This window comes from Stegodyphus dumicola, chromosome 1, assembly GCF_044657685.1.
Source record: "Stegodyphus dumicola isolate Sdum_Otavi_A_Nest chromosome 1, ASM4465768v1".
NCBI lineage: Eukaryota > Metazoa > Arthropoda > Arachnida > Araneae > Eresidae > Stegodyphus > Stegodyphus dumicola.
The window spans coordinates 207,658,480-207,675,791 of record NC_140768.1 but is presented as its reverse complement, the minus strand read 5'-3'; the positions used below and the strand labels follow the sequence as shown (position 1 = coordinate 207,675,791).

Below are 17,312 nucleotides of genomic sequence, written 5' to 3'. Positions count from 1 at the left end.
TAGACCCCGAGTGGAGGGTCATTGTATTCCGAAGTACGGAAGTCATTGTATATAAAGAAAAATAAAGGGTTTTGTATACCCTTCGTCTGTATCCTGTCTACTTACTACAATTAGTGAACATAGCTTTAGTAAGCTCTCTGTTCTAGTCAGGTCATTGTATGTTTCCGAAGAAGGTAAGAAGAAACATTGAACCTGATAGTGGCGCCCGACGAAGAATAACCATGGCCGAGTTTCAGGAAGAACCTGTGCTGCCTGCAGAAACGGCTCAGAATCCAGAAATGCCAGCTGCCGCCCTGGAAGGATTTGGGTACATCGTCCAGACCATGCGCGCTTCGATGAAACCAGAAGCAACGTTTAATGGAAACTCACAGGTAACCAGTTTTTTGGAAAAATTGGATGACCACTTCATGCTCTACCCCGTGCACGAGTTTCAAAAAGTTACCTTAGCTACCAGCGCTTTGAGGGGCCAAGCGCTTAACTGGTTCAAATGTATCGGCAGAAGTCTCTTGGGTCAAGCAGGAAGTCCCACCTATACCTACGAAAATTTCAAGACTGCCCTACTAAAAGCCTTCCCTGTTGTAAGGGATCGTGCGAAATTAGAAACAGAACTTTTCAGTATATATCAACAAAGAATGGAAAACCTCTCGAGCTTTATTTTAAGAAAAATTCACGTTTTCAAGCTCTTGTATGGAAACCGTCCGGATCCTGAAATAATTCAAGTGATTTTGCCGAGGTTACTACCCCAAGTGCAAGACTTTATTGAATTACGAAATCCGACTACACTGGAAAAGTTATTTGAGCTAGCAATGCAGTTTGAAAGTAGAAGAACGGCGGATGTCGAAAGAAGACGCCAATATCAACAGCGAAACCAATTTGGTACGCCAAGACTACAGCAAACTCAAGCACATGGCTACGGAGAAAAAGCGAATCAGTGGGCAAGGAAACCCGAGCATTCAAAAACAGCCGGCGAACGTCGACAGTTCAATAGCAACCCAGGAAAAAAGTCTCAAGGCCAGTGGAGAAAGAAGGAAAGCACCGAAAGGAAAAATAATTTAAACTAAAACGGATTTCTGCTGACGAGAGGGTGCGGAAATCTGAAGGCCACGAAAACCCCTCTTCCTACAAGTTAAATACAGTAATGGTGAAAAATTTAACACTTCCGAAGATTGAAGTCTTGGTAAATAATATCCCGGCCACCGCACTCCTGGATACCGGCGCGCAGTGTTCCTGTGTGGCAGAAGTCTTTTTTAGAAAGTATTTTCGCAAATACCGCATATATAATGCGGATAATACAACAGTATTAGCGGCGCAAGGAGAACAATGTAAGTGCGTAGGTAAAGTACCTTTGTACATCCGTATCAAGGACGAACAAGTAAAGGTGATGTTTTTTATAGTAAAGAATTTGCAAGCAAATTTAATCCTAGGAATAGACTTTCTTTCAGACGCACAAGCTACACTGGATTTTAATGCAGCGTCCCTTAAGCTGACGATGAAACCAGTGCGTGTAGAAAAGGTTGAACCGCCAAGGTTAAATCTTGACCACCTGCCTAATGACGAGCAAGATAGAATCCGACAAGTGGTAAGTGAATTTGCTTCCTTATTTAGTGATATTCCAGGATTTACTCAGGTTACTAACCATAGTATTGACACCGGAGATGCATTGCCGGTTCGTCAAAACCATACCGGTATGATAAGAATAAGGAAAAAATTATAGAATGGCATATTACCGATATGCTACGTAAAAAGATCATAACGCCTATCTCAAGTAGTTATGCTAGTCCGGTGGTTTTATGTAAGAAAAATAATGATTATCCTTTGGAGCATCCAAAAAGGTGGAGATTCGCTATTGATTACCGTAAATTAAATTCCATAACGAAATATCCGGTATATCCGTTACCGATCATAGAAGAAATTTTAAGGAACATAAAATCAACCAAATTTATGACGACTTTAGACTTAACGAATGGTTATTTTCAAATAGGGGTCAGGCCTGAGGACGTGCCTAAGACTGCTTTTATAACCAAGTCTGGCACTTATGCATTTTTGCGAATGCCGTTTGGCCTTTCAGGCGCCCCAGCAACATTTCAGCGATGCATGGACATTGTGTTAGGAAAGTCCACATTTATCTATTTAGATGATATCATTATTACTAGTGGTAATCTCGACCAACATATACAGGATTTAAGACAGGTGTTTTCTTTATTAAATGAGGCCGGTCTAAAAGTTAATGTCGAAAAGTGCAAATTTGCAGCCCCTGAATTAAAATATTTAGGTTACAAAATATCTCAAAAAGGGATCGAGACAGATGAATCAAAAATAATCGCTGTACAAAAGTATCCGACTCCAAACACGGCAAAGAAGCTCTCTTCTTTTCTAGGACTTTGTTCATATTATAGGTCCTTTATAAAAGATTTTGCGGCTATCGCTGAGCCATTGTTAAAATTAAAAAGGAAAAAGGCAAGATTCTCGTGGACTGCCGAAGCCAATAGTGCTTTCGAAAAATTAAAACAAGCATTAACGCAAGCCCCTGTGTTGAAATTTCCTGAAAAGGATGAAAATTTAGAAATTTCAGCGGATGCTTCGGATTATGCGGTAGGAGCGGTACTTTCGCAAAATCAGCAGCCCGTGGCATTTTTTAGCCGAACTTTAAATCAAACACAAAGAAACTATTCCGCGACCGAGAGAGAGGCACTTGCAGTTCTGTTAGCAGTGCAAAAGTTCCGAGTCTATTTTGGAAAGGCGCCGATAACAGTATATTCTGATCATGCGGCGGTAACTAGATTGTACTCAGGGAAAAATTTATCCCCAAGGTTAATAAGATGGGCACTCAAGCTGCAAGAATATAATCTGGTAATCAAGCATACCCCCGGAAAGGAAAATATCGTAGCAGATGCCCTATCACGAATTAAATTAGACGAACAGGGTAATACCGTAAAAGTTGCAATGCTGACAGCGTGTACAATAAATTCCCGAGAAACTGTAATAACCGAACTGGGTAAGGATCCTGAGTTTGGAAGTATTTATGAGTATTTGAAGGATCCTGAAAATTTTAGCCACCAAGATATTGTGGCGATAAGAAATAGGGCGGCCCATTACGAACTAATAGATGGTCTATTATTCTACACAAAAACTACGAATTCCAACAACGAATTTCGACCTGTTATCCCAGCTAGTCTTAGATTAAATATCCTGCAAGAGCTCCATGACAGCCCTTTAGCTTCTCATGCTGGTATTCGAAAAACTATCCAACGCGTACGCGAGGCAGTCTACTTTCCTGAACTGCAAAAGTTAACAAGGGCGTATGTCCAGTCCTGCCCAACATGTCAAGCCGTTAATTATATTAATTTCCGCCCGGCCGGGTTTCTAAATAGTATTAAATCCGAATTTCCAAATGAAATAATCGGCATCGATTTATTGGGCCCTTTCCCAAAAAGTCAGTTAAATAAAAATCGCTATCTCCTTGTTATGGTTGATCATTTTAGTAAATGGACCGAAATTGTTCCCTTAAAACGAGCCTCCGCGAAATTAGTTACTGATTCTATTTTAAATAAATATATTTTAAAATACGGGGCGCCCCTAAAAGTTATATCGGATAATGGTCCTCAATTTGTAAGTAATATATTTGAAGACATGTGTCAAAAACTGGGCATACGTCATTTAAAAATGGTCCCGTATCGGCCGCAATCAAATATAGCGGAACGGGTCAACAGAAATATAGTGAAAATTATCCGTAGTTATGTTAAAAATTTTCATAAAAGCTGGGATAACTATGTCAATGAATTTGCTTTCGCCCTTAGGACCGCAAAACATGATACAACGGGCAAAACTCCTGCTGAGTTATTTCTAGGCAGAAAGGTTATAACACCGTTAGATAAACTATTTTATGTGCAACAAAGAGCCCCAGAATTTAAAATGGGTGATATAGAAAAACTAATAAAAGAAGCAAAAAAGAATACGGAAGTAGCACAAAGAAAACAGAAGTTATACTATGATCTGAAACGACGGGGAGTAACTTATAAAGTAGGGGATGAAGTTTTAAAAATTAAGCATTCACTTTCTTCAGCACCAGAAGATAAAACTGCCAAATTTTTTCCACGCTTTGAAGGACCATATGTTATAGAAAAAATAACTCACGCTGTTGTAGTGTTAAAGGCAAGAAATGGTGAAACCTGTTCCGCAAATATTGATCAAATTAAGCCCTACTTCGATCGTAATAAAATGCAAATCTTTTCAGATCTTTTGCAGGATCCGGTACGGCAGACACCGCAGGTACAAGTTCCAGAGGTGGGAAAACGACAAGTACAAGGGCAAGCCAATGAGAGACAGAAGCAAGTGAAAAGAAAATTGCCCCGCGGAAAAACTGAAGGTAAAAAGAAAAAGAAGCCGTTCCACCGTCCAGAAAACAGAGTTCACGAACATCCCCAGAATGAAGAAGGGAGAAGGACGACGTATGTGGAAAGGACCGGGTGAAAGGACGGCAACTATAACCCGGCTGTGAAACGGAAGATTGACTCATCCGACAGAACTCTCCGCAGCAAAAGTCGCCGAACTGCGGAAGGGCCATCAGCGGCGGAGGAAAAAGTACAAGAAAAATTTGAACGGCCAACAACGAGGTCCAAGCAGGATCACGACAGAAGTTTCCCGGTTCCACCAAGACCAGCTGCCTTCAAACGGCCAAGACCACAAGCAGAGGACAGAAGGAAGATGTTCAAGGGTGGCCGTAGTGGTGAAAAACGGAAGCTTCCAGAGGAAAGCACTGAAGGGCGAGCCCGTACAAGAAGGAGGATCAACCAAGCTACTATCAGCTATACCTTTAAAGACTGGGCCCAGAAAAGGATGTCTGAATATTACAAAGATAAGTAAAATTTTATGTTACTTTACAAACTTAAGTTAATCTTTCATTCTTACTGCAAGTGGCAGATTTCAAGAAGTTTTACCTCATGCGAGGTCTACCTTTATCGCCAAAAGGGCGAGAAATGAGTTGTGACCGATTTTCTTATTATGTTTTTCAATTACTCGCGCGTAAAACTAAAGTTGATGTATAATAGCGTTGTGTAAAGACTTAAATATTGTAAAAAGTTATTGTATAAATTTTATTTAAAACATTCTAGCAAGAAAGAAGTTTTAGTCTGAAAGACTTTTTGAAATGTAGTATTATTTCAATGTAGAAAGAATTGGCACTTGCTTTGAAAAGAATAGAAGTTAACAATGTACTACTAATGTATGTTTTCAAATGTGTAAAATTAACGGCATGTTGATATGTTCTTGTATACATGTGAACTGTTATTTTGAATGTTAAGAAATACCGTGATATGGTAAAAGTGAAAGTAATGTTAAAAATTTGTTATTCGTGTGACTGTAAAGATTAAATCATGACGAATATATATAAAGGTTGAATGATGTAGTTAGGCTCTCTGACGCTACACTTTAGAGTTAGCCACTTTCAGAATAGTACCTCAGGGTCTAGAGTTGAAATTAGGGTGTGTTAAGAGGTCTCGTATGTTAAATTTTAACACGTTAGTGTTTTGATTGTAGGAGGAAGTGTGGCACACGTAGACAGAAACACATTCGTGGTTGGTGTTCTTTTACAACACATGTCAGAGAGCACGGGGAGAGATAATTAAAATAGTCATGAATGAAATAAGAATGTTAAGAAAAGTATATTCTATATGTTATTTGCAATGTCATTCTGTAACATTTCATTAAACTAGTTTTCCTTCCAGATCTCTGGAAGGAACCAGAATTGAATAAAGCTCCTGTTTAGATGCAGTACAGATGAAAAAGAAAAAAAAAGATTGTTGTATATCCCGGGAGCTACTATTGTAACAAATTTCTTTCTTTTAAATTTTCTAGATTCTAGCTAAGTTATGATTGTAAAAGGTTGGCCTCGCGTTAGTTTTTAGAGTTAAAAGTTTTCAACAAGGTCGTTTTAGACCTCAGTTTCAAACAAATTAACTCTGGCGGGAAGTATGTAAGGATCTTAAGTTTTACTAACGTTTATTTTATTTTAAATCTTTACTATCACTTCTTATTTTCTACTTCCGGCCAGAATTATAAGCGCGAAGGAGTTTATGCAAAGTTGTCTGGCGAACGCCAAGTATTTAAGTGTGGCCTTTTTGCCAAGCAGAAGAGAGGAAGCAGTGAGTTCGAAGCAGGCCGCTTACCTTAGAAGTTACGCAGTTGCTATTTGCCTTCCAGGCCAGAGGTTTTAATCCTCTTGATAAATTAAACGTATTGTAGTGTTCACAGTCTCTGTGCTACATACGCTTCCTGTTATTATAAGGCCAATCTTATTCTAAAGTTAAATTAGAGTTTAGTTTTATTTTGATATCTTTTACGTTAGACCCCGAGTGGAGGGTCATTGTATTCCGAAGTACGGAAGTCATTGTATATAAAGAAAAATAAAGGGTTTTGTATACCCTTCGTCTGTATCCTGTCTACTTACTACAATTAGTGAACATAGCTTTAGTGAGCTCTCTGTTCTAGTCAGGTCATTGTATGTTTCCGAAGAAGGTAAGAAGAAACATTGAACCTGATAGTACTATGTGGGAAAAAGAACGAGTTTCCTCCTTCGGATAAAAGGGCTTGGAGGTTTGCTATCGATTACAGAAAACTGAATAGTATTCTTAAATTCCCAGTTTACCCTTTGCCGGTTATAGAGGAAATTATTAGAAAGATTAAATCTACTAGATACATGACTACTTTGGACTTAACGTCTGGCTACTATCAAGTAGCTATGAGACCCGAAGACATACATAAAACCGCGTTTATAACAAAATCGGGCACTTATGCATTTTTACGCATGCCCTTTGGGTTGTGTGGGGCCCCATCAACATTCCAGAGATGTTGATGGGTCATTGTTCATTGTTCATTCTATGGTCATTGATCTAAAGCCTGTCCTAGGAAAATCGACTTTAATATATCTAGATGATATAATTATAACGAGTAGTACGTTGGAACAACATATTAAAGATCTAGAAGAAGTTTTTAAATTATTAAAAGAGGTCGGTCTTACAATTAACGCCTCAAATTGCAAGTTCGCAACTAAAGAACTTAAATATCTGGGTTATAAAATTTCGCAAAAGGGTATAGAAACTCAAGATTCAAAAATAAAAGCAATCAAGAATTTCCCACCTCCCAACAACGCCAAGAAACTTTCTTCTTTCCTTGGGTTATGTTCTTACTATCGGTCATTCATAAAAGATTTCGCTAATAATGTTGAACCCTTGTTAGTAATTAAAAGAAAGAAAAGTAAATTCACGTGGACAGCGGAAGCTAATACCGCATTGGAAAGATTAAAAGAAGCGCTCATCAATGCTCCCTGTTTTAAAATTCCCGGAGGGGGACGAAAACCTGGAAATTGCAGCAGATGCGTCGGACTATGCTGTGGGTGCGGTTCTTATGCAAAATAGCTATCCTTTGGCATTTTTTAGTAAAACGTTGAATCATACACAACGGAATTATACAGCTACAGAGAGAGAAACATTAGTCGTATTAATGGCTGTACACAAATTTCGAGTTTATTTCGGCAAAGCGCCAGTATTAGTCTTTTCGGATAATGCGGTTGTTGGTAGACTTTACTCGGGGAAAAACCTAACGCCCAAGTTAGTAAGATGGGCTTTAAAACTCCAAGAATATAATCTAATAATAAAATATAAACCGGGTAAGGAAAACAATGTAGCTGACGCCCTTTCTCGTATAAAACTGGACGATGAAGGTAATGAACTTAAATGCGCTGTGTTGACTTCAAAAATTTTAGATTCTAGAGATACAATTATCGCTGAACTGAAAGCTGATCCTGAATTTGGAAGTATCTATGCATATTTGAAAGACCCCGAAAGCTTTGAGCCCACAGATATCGATGCGATAAGAAATAGAGCAGAAAACTATGAAATAATAGATAATTTATTGTTTTATACGAAAGCAACAAACGAAAATTTCAAATATAGACCAATCATCCCAGCCTCGTTTCGATTAAGCATTTTGAAGGAATTACACGACGCGAAAACAACGGGTCATTTAGGGGTCAGAAAACTATAAAAAGGGTACGCGAGGCGGTATATTTCCCGCAATTATACAAAATAGTAACTGCGTATGTCAGTTCCTGCAATCAATGTCAGTTAATAAATGATAGTAATTACAGCCCGGCCGGGTACTTAAATAGCATTCGCGCTACATTTCCGAATGAAATTTTAGGCATAGGTCTTCTTGGTCCTTTCCCCCAGAGTGAGTTAAATAAGAATCGTTTTCTTTTAGTAATTGTAGATCATTTTTCAAAATGGACAGAAATTGTTCCACTTAAACGGGCGTCAGCCAAAACAGTCGCAGATGCATTCTTACACAGATACATTTTAAAATACGGTGCACCGATAAAAAGTCATTAGCGATAACGGTAAAGAATTCATTAGTCAAATATTTGAAAACATATGCACTGGACTTGGCATACGCCATATCAAAATGGTTCCGTATAGACCACAGGCAAACATAGCAGAAAGAGGTAATAAAAACATTGTAAAAATAATTCGAAGCTACGTTACCACACATCACAAGCGCTGGGATGGCTACATAAATGAGCTAGCTTATGCTTTAAGAACGGCAAATCACGATACTACGGGAAAAACCCCAGCAGAATTATTTTTTGGCCGAAAGTTAATTACGCCTTTAGATAAATTATTCTTTGTGCAACAAAGAAAGCAAGAATTTAAAGAGAAAGACGTGGAAACGCTTATTGACCAGGCAATTAAAAGCTCGGATACGGCAAGAAATAGGCAAAAAGTATATTATGATAGAAAACGCCGTGAAGCAGATTTTAAAGTTGGGGATAAAGTGTTGAAGCGGAAATTTTCTTTATCAAGTGCCCCAGACAATTTTACTGCAAAGTTAGCTCCAAAATTTGAAGGCCCCTATGTAATTCAGGAAATCAAAGGAGTCGTATTGTACCTTAAGAACGAGAGAGGGGAAATCTGTAAAGCAACTCCCGACCAGGTGAAAAAATACTATAATCAAAATTATTTTGAAATCCTTAAAAGTTTCTTGCAGGACTCAAGCGTAAAAGAAGTAGAAGGTGGAGAAGTAACGTCACCCGTTCCACCACTCAAGAAGCAGAGAACTGAAGAGAAACCTAGCCCTTCTACAACCCACGCGACGGTACCGAAAAGAACAAACGAAAACTTCCAGACTCCAGCATTTAAGAAAAACAAGAAAGCAAAGCCGCCGTGTAAAGAAACCTTGGTAAAGAGGAAAACACCACTTACAACATATCGCAGTAGAAATTATACATCAAGGAGAACGCTCCCAGGGCCAGAGAGTCAGGTGCAAACAAGGCCGTCGTTCCCGAAAATAAAAAGACAGCAGGAGGAACGAAAAGACCACCAGCAACAGAAGAAATTCAAGAATGACTCCAGACCGGAGGACGCTAAGACCAGCCGTCCAGGGGAAAAACGGAAAAGACAGCAACCCGACGACTACCACTCCAAGAGGCCAGCATGCAGAGGGCGAAAAAGAAAAATTAACGTGGACGACACTCGGAGGTCATTAAGGAGAAGACTGACGTCCATGAAACCTATAACGTAGGAGCAGTTCTGCCAGAAAAGAATGACGGAGTTCCAATCATCGAAAACTCAAAGATAAGTTAAAATCTTCTATAAAAATTTTTTTTTGTTCCGAAATGTTATGCGTAAATACGAAGTTCTATGTTTTGACGGAAGTCAATGTGTCTCGGTTGAGACTTAGTTTTGTTTTACTTTATTTAGCTAAGGCAAAAGTATTATTTTCTTTAAGTATAAAATCTAAGAACAAGCAGTTTCTGTTGGTCGAAAGACTAATTCTGTTATGTTAAAGCCAAAATTTGGCCGAAGATAAAAATAACTTCGTATTCTTGTATTAATAAGAACTTTAGTTTCAGTGCCGCCAGCTTGCCGAAGAATGAGTAAAGTAAAAATTTATTTTTCTCTTATTCATTTTATGGTAAATTGTAAAAGTCATATGTATTCGAATTTTGTAAATATACGTAAATAGTTCAAAGTTATGTAAAAGTAGATTTAGTCTAGAGGCATAAAATTTTAGATGCTAAAAGTAAATGCTCAAAAGAAATTAATTCAAATTTAAGTATTAAACTGTAGATAAAATCATGCTTTAGAGCGAAAGCCTGCATGTCTAAAGATGAATGAGGGGGGAAGTTTGAATGAATGTGTTTTGTAGGTTCTCCACCTACACTTGAATTTTAAGAATGTTAAAGTAGCTCATCGAGTTGTAGAATGTCGAGTAAGGTGTGTCTATCTGGTCGTTGAATTCTAACAAATTATTGTGGTTAGGGGAAGTGTTGCAATACTAAAACACGAATATTCCCGTTTGACACCACACATGGTGGAGAGCCAGGGTAAAGTTAAATTCATGTTTGAATACTTGAATGAATGTGAATTAAGTAGTAACTAAGGAAAAGAAATCGTTCAAAAACAAAAACTTATTCAGTGTGAAGAAAGTGTAAATTATAATGTATTCAGAAAGATACTGATACTTATTCCTTCCAGATGCTGGAAGGAAGAGAACAAGATTGATTGCTGAAGTCCAGGAAAAGTTGCTGTAAGAAGAGAGATTTAAATAAGTATCTACAGAAATTTATTCTACCTTTTGTGACATAAGATTTTTTTTTATGTAAACGAGGCTCTTAAAATTTAGTTCAGAATTGTAGCAACTTTTCAACAGGTCGTTTGTAGGACCTGCTTCCAAGTTTTCCAAATTCTGGCAGCGGCAAATGTAGGGTTCATATTTATTTTAACTAACATTTATTTTAAGTTTAAACTATCTTTCCTGTCAAGCCTTACTTTCCCCTGGAATTGCCAATGCCAGAGTATGTAAATTTTAGTAGAACGCGCAAGGATTCTAATTATCAGCTGAAGTATTCTGAGTTAAATAGAAAGGAAACGAGTTCGAAATGTGCTTTCTTGCTTCACGAGTGTGGAAGTGGCTAGTTAGAAATTGAAGAACCACGCGTTTCGGCCTGTGTGCTTGCCTCGGCAAATTGTTAATCTTTCAGCGTAATATTCAGAGTTTGCTGAATTATCAGCTGTATTTTAGAACGCGGTGAGGTTAGTCACGTTTAGAGAGCCTCGTAGTCAGTCACTTGTTATTATCTCTTTTTCAGTTTCTTATTTTTATTCTACCGCCGGGTCGGCGTAGTTTGTGAGCGTCAAGAGCACGCAATTGTAATTTCTAAAGTTGAATAAAAAGGGATTTAAACCCTTCTCAAGACTTCTATTTATTTTTCCAGCTCTATTTCTAGGGTCTATTTCCAGCTCTCAGCAGTCACCACTTTGTTGCGTGCAGGTTGGAAGCGCGCAACTTTACAAGTATTATAACTTAAATTTTGAGAATTAAATTGGTAACCAATTTTTAATCTTTTTTATGTGTGCATATTTAATACAAATAGCCAACAGGTTGTGCAAATGGCAAAATATATATTTATATTTTAATTTTTCTATTGAGAAATTGAAAAATTATCATTGTAAAATGTAGTGGTGGTACTAAAGTTTTTCAGTTTTTGTTCAGATGGTTCGCGTTAGTTAAAAGTTTGAGAACTGCTGGCATAGACTACTGATTTCACATAATCACAAAAAAAGTAATCTATAGGTGATTAGAGTAGCAATCAGAATTCTGATCTCTTAATTGTGATTAGAATAGCAGACAAAGATTAAATTACTTTTTATGGAGATTAGATTTTTGTAATCCCCCTTTTTTGTAATTGTGATTCAACAATCACAATTAGAGAAGTTAAATCCCAATTCTAGGAAGCCAACTTATATTTAACAAAGTTACTATTTTAACATACTCTTTGACAAATCAAACATAGAGATGAGACAAATTAAACATAGAGTGCTCGATCTGAGCTGCTAAACTGTTCAGCCAACTTCTGAATGCCCTTCCTTACCACTCTCAACCTTCTTCCCCTACCACCAAACCACTCAAAAGAACTTTCGGCTCTTCAGTATTTTAAGAACCCCCATCTCGAACAGACACTATACACTTAACATGCGTGTCTCCTCTGGAATTTGAGCTCGGACCCAAAGATATGCTGTTAATTACTACATACCGAACAAAGTGATTAAAAAAGCAGAGAGAGATTAGATGAAAGAGTAATTCAGGCGATGCACTACTAATACCTTGAACTCCGGTTTTCGGGCTTGAATCCGAGCTTCGTCTCAAATTTTTCTTGCCGTCTCTTTTGTAAAATAAGCATTCAGATTACAGTGAGTAAAATGTAAAATGTTAAGATGTTTATTTATATCAAATAATTTCAGTTCACCCTTAACGTAGCCGAGGTGACAGAATAGTTAAGGCAATGGCTCGCATGTGTTCGAATCCCGTTCACGTCACGGATATTTTTAAACAGGTATTCAGATTAGAAAGAATAAAAATATTAAATTTTAACATTTAATTTATGCTTAAAATCTTTATTTGGTATTTTTCCGTTTTGCCGGCCCAGGTGATAAAGTCGCCAATAATTGTACAACTGATGCCAAACGGAATATCCTCGCTGGTAACCTTTTACGCCTCATTTTCAAAATAAGTTGCCGCCATTTATTATCAGATTGATTGGTTCTTTCAATACTGGCATACAATTACATAGAATTTTTACCAGATAGTACAATTTTATGCTCTAAGGCCATTCGCGTTTAAGTCAATTAGAATGCAAACACACCGCTCATCCGAAGGTGGAAAATCTAGAAAATTCAAAGTCAAGGGTTAAATTCATCAATTCTAATGAGAATACACTAGCGAAGTAAAGCACTGCGGTTTTACATAATTCGTAAGAATTGAAATAATTCTTACTTTTAAATTTGTATTCCAAATTAAGATTTAACTTGAAATTAATGTAAAGAATTACTGAGAGAATTAGATTTTTGTAGCTTAGTTTACGTAAGATAAGATTACATGGAGTCACGTGCTATGAACCGGCGAATCAGCTTGTTGAACCATGAAAGCATATTAAATTTTTAATTAATGTCTTTTTACAAATTTATTTTCTTTTTACAAAATTTTAAACGATATTAAAATGTTTATGCCTCCAAAATAAAAAATTCTTAAAACTAACATTTTTTATGTGTATACTGTATGTTGTCGCCGGTGACCGGAAAAATGCCCACAGGAAAAATGCTCACAGAATAATGCTCACAGGTATAAATGCTCACAGGTATAAATGCTCGCAGGAAAAAAGCCCACAAGGAAATATGCTCACAGAGAAAAAAGCTCATGTGGAAAAATGCTCACTTAGAAATATGCTCATACGGAAAAAAGCTCACATGAAATATGCTCACACGGAAAAAAGCTCACATGAAATATGCTCATACGGAAAAAAGCTCACATTAACCTTTTCAGGGACGATAAATAAAAGCATAAAAACTGTAGTAAAATTTAGATGTACTGTAATATTTTATACCACTGCCCCTGCACGACATTTGTTACCTCTAGCTGCTAATAATTAATTTTTGTTTCTTTACTCTATTTTTGCATACTTTTGATGTGTATCTATCGAAATTTATGTTTAATGCAGTTATTCAAGTTTTGAGCCAATAAAGTTGTAAAATTTCTGCAGAAATTTAAAATTTTAGAAATAAAATTAACATTTTTAGACACTTTGATGATGCCTCTCAGTTGAACATTATGAAGCAGCCTTCGAAATATCTCCTAAAACCACAAATTGTTGCAAAGGCTCTCATAACGTACTAAATTCAATATTTAATCGTAGCCATCCCAGTATGTGGGTTTTATTTGACGGACTGAAAAAAGATTTAGCCTCTCAATGTTTGTTATTAGCCAATGTAAATACAGGATGTACTAAAGTAAAAAAAAAAAAAAAAAAAAAAAAAAAAAAAAAAAAAAAGAAAGAAAGAAAGAAAACATGAAAAACTTACATTTGGTAATCGTGAATCATGTAAGAAACTATGATGAAATCGATGATAAAATTAAATATTTAAAGTAATTTATATAAAATAATCATTCTAAATTCTCATTCATTATCCATTATTCTTCTAAATGTTTATATTATAAAATGTGTAACTTATATTTATTATTTTTTATTTTTTTAACAATTAAAATTGTAATAATTTTTACTGTATAATTCTGTTTCATGTTTATTTCCTTTCCCATCTCCTTTTAATTCAAATCGGTCCATTTGTTAATCTTGTGTAACTGAATCTACACATAAGTTATAAAGTTGTTGAAATATATACCATACATGTTTTGGTAATTTAAGTACTTTTTCGTTAGAAAATTCAAGTAGGTGTGCAATGTTCAAGTCGCTTAATTATTGATTCATTAATGTAGGGATATCTATGTGAATTATTTATCAGTGGGCTTATTTCCATGTGAGCATACTTCTGTGTGAGCTTTTTTCCATGTGAGCATATTTCTAAGTGAGGATTTTCCCATGTGAGCTTTTTTCTATGTGAGCATATTTCTGTGTGGGCTTTTTTCCTGTGAGCATTATTTTGTGAGCATTATTTCTGTGGGCTTTTTTCCTAGAAGCGTTGTCGCCAATAAAGTCTGCTTGTCGAGATTTGCGCCGGCGAAACGGAAATGTACCCTTTATTTTAAATGTAAAGTAGCAAAGACAGACAGACAACTTTGATTATGGCAAAGCCTCGGGGGGCTATCTGCCTAAACGGAGGAATGCCTTCGTGGAGGACTTTCTAAGGGAAACTGGCTCCTGTACACGTTACACATGGGGAAAACCACGAAAACGCCCATGCAACCAGCCCGTTCGCGGGATTCGAACCTCGGACCGAACTACCACTGTTCAGCGACTTTACCGCTCGACCGCTGTTTGGCCACATAAAGCAGCAAAGAATGAACGAGCGGTTAAGGCAATGCAGTTTTAATCCTTTGGGCTTTGCTGAGTGGTTTCGAATCCCTTCCCTATCCTCATCGCATGATTCTTTTTTTGGGGGGGGTCATTCTTCATATGAAACAAATATCTGAATTCCAAGGAATAAAAATATTGAGTTTTAAAACTCATATCTATTTTTAGAGCTTTTATTGCAGCTGCAGAGCAGACGAGGTGGCCGAGTGGTTAAGGCGATGGACTGCTAATCCATTGGGCTCTGCCCGCGTGGGTTCGAATCCCATCCTCGTCGAGCAAAATTTTGCTTTTTCTGTTTTAAAATAATCACTCAGACTTCAAAAAATAGAAGGCTGAATTTTTAGATGCAAATTTCTTTACGATATTTCAGTTCAAACGTAGAATACACAAGAGAAGACGATTCTAATTGTTGATTTCTAATTCATATTTTGTTCTGCGAGATTTTGATGATCTGCGAGAATATACCTTTCATGTTGAAGAGAATATTTCTTATCTCTGTTGCTCTCCTTATATTCACAGTTGGTAACTTTATTGTAATACCTGTAATTTCTTTCTAAGACTCAGTTTCTTTCTACTTAGATTGTATAATTATTGAAGAAATTTGTATGAACGTGAAGCATATATATATATATATATATATATATACTGACTTTCACATAAAATTCTCTAAACATCATTCCCTTCAGTATAGCACAATTATGAGCTGCGGATAATTTAAATCGATGATACTAAATCAGCAAATTTGGAGGAACGACTGTACAGTAAGAAAAAAGTACTGTTATTGGGACAGGAATAAAAAACGTAATGTATGGATGTATGCAGTGTATATATGTATGAGCGTGTTACAATACATACATAGTTCGTACATATACACATACGTATATGAACAAACACATCCATACATGCATGCATGGATACATACATTTCTCATCTGGTTCTGATAACAGAAGAATACTAAAAAAAAATTATGCATAGATATTTATCCAATTCTTTGGATCTTTATATCTTTCCTAAAAATTTTCTGGAATAAATACCATTATAGTTTATGTTAAGCACAAGAGGGTCATATTATTGATGAACATCCAACACGTGACTTATTATGATTTACGTCAACGTATTAACATTACAAAATAATTGTGTTTGCAAGAAAGGTTTGACAGAGGAAAAAAAATTATGTGTAATGAATAAAAAATCTGATGTGTACACCACGACTTCCTTGTACGGAATATTAAATTTATACGCATTTTTTCTTGAATTTCATTTAAATTTATTGGACTGAATTAAATCTACTTCGTCGATAGCGCATAAACTACAATAGAATAAATGCACTGTTTAAAATTTACTCTCTTTGTTTACCACAGCGACACTCTGGCGCTAGCTTCACTTAACAGCGTTACATTGCGTTCATATTATAACTCAGAATGCATATAAATTTATATCATTTGCATAATTATCTAATCGTTGCCACATGTTCTATTTGAATACTATAATAAATCTAAAAAGATGCATAAAAGAAATTAAGCAAAGGAAAAAAAAAAAACAGTTTTCGCAGACGATTTAGTATTTCTTATTCAATTAATTCAGTTCTCACTTCGCAACAAAAGTACATAAAAACTCAAAATATCTGTATAAAATTACGAAGTAAATCTTAAACATTTATTTCCTGGAAAAAATTCCAGAAAGGATTAAGTATGATTTAATTCGCAATAATAAACGAAGGCGTTATCTTTGTTGTTGCGAAACTTAGTTTCTCTAGATTGGCAACAAATCTACTATTCTGCTGTTTCAAATGTAAACAAACATATCCGCCATGTTATTTAAAAATTACGCTTAACCGTACTTAAAGAGCTTTTAAATTGTTGATAATTCTACAAATATTGCTTGCAGATTTCCTAAAAACTTAAAAGCCTTATCCAGAAGATAAGAACGGCATAATGCAATGATTTTTAAAGCAAAAAAAAATGTGCAATTTACAAACATATGAGAGTAAAGAAATTGAGATCACAGAACCGGGTAACAGAGTGGATATATATATAAATAATATTTATATAAGTTTGGTGCGACCGATTGCAACCAAAATACGAGGTGCACGTCTACTTGTTATAGCAGCCCTATATATACAACATTTCAACGTTCTGAGGCTACTCGTTTTTGAGTTATGCGAGATAAGTACGTACAGACACCCCGAAAAATTCTCTTCAGAATTCATTTTAAAACAGTTGTATAAGTTTTTTGGAGGAAAAGAGTCTTTTATTCTGTCTTTACGTACAGATGTCACGGAAAAATATCGTTAAATTGCATTGGATAGCTGTCAAAATGGATATTTTCGTTGAAATATGCTGCCTGAAACTTTTTGGGATTACAATACTTCTTTTTACTTCGTACAAGAAAGAAAAAAAAGAGTTCGGAATAATTCTAATATAATTTGAAAGAAATACACATATACAAAATATTA

General features: G+C 36.1%; 1 protein-coding gene and 1 non-coding gene across 2 annotated transcripts in view; one reads left to right on the top strand and one right to left on the bottom strand.

Annotated features, from left to right (window-relative positions):
- The window catches only part of LOC118205488 (uncharacterized), a 67,584-nt gene that overhangs the window by 21,405 nt on the left and 28,867 nt on the right, over window positions 1-17,312 (bottom strand). The window lies entirely within an intron of this gene.
- On the top strand, window positions 15,050-15,131 carry TRNAS-GCU (transfer RNA serine (anticodon GCU)). Its single transcript has one exon. It is a non-coding gene; the product is annotated as a tRNA-Ser (tRNA).